A 247-nucleotide genomic window follows, 5' to 3' on the forward strand; every position below is an offset into this window, starting at 1 on the left:
CCACCTGCAAACTCAGTTTATTTTTACCATACATCGGCGAAAATGCCCTCCCATTCTTTTGACTTATACTGCCGTGTTTCATAAACAAAAGTTGCTTTATCCTGGCTGTAGTATACAGCGATTAGTGTATTTTGTACTGTGCATGCTTTGGTGTGTAAGTTCTAAACCTTTTGATTTCTGAGGATTTATTTACTATGATTTGCTTAAGTTTGTCATGAAATTATTTCCGTTCTCTTTGAAGCCGAAG

Source organism: Penaeus monodon, chromosome 22 (genome assembly GCF_015228065.2).
Source record: "Penaeus monodon isolate SGIC_2016 chromosome 22, NSTDA_Pmon_1, whole genome shotgun sequence".
Lineage (NCBI taxonomy): Eukaryota > Metazoa > Arthropoda > Malacostraca > Decapoda > Penaeidae > Penaeus > Penaeus monodon.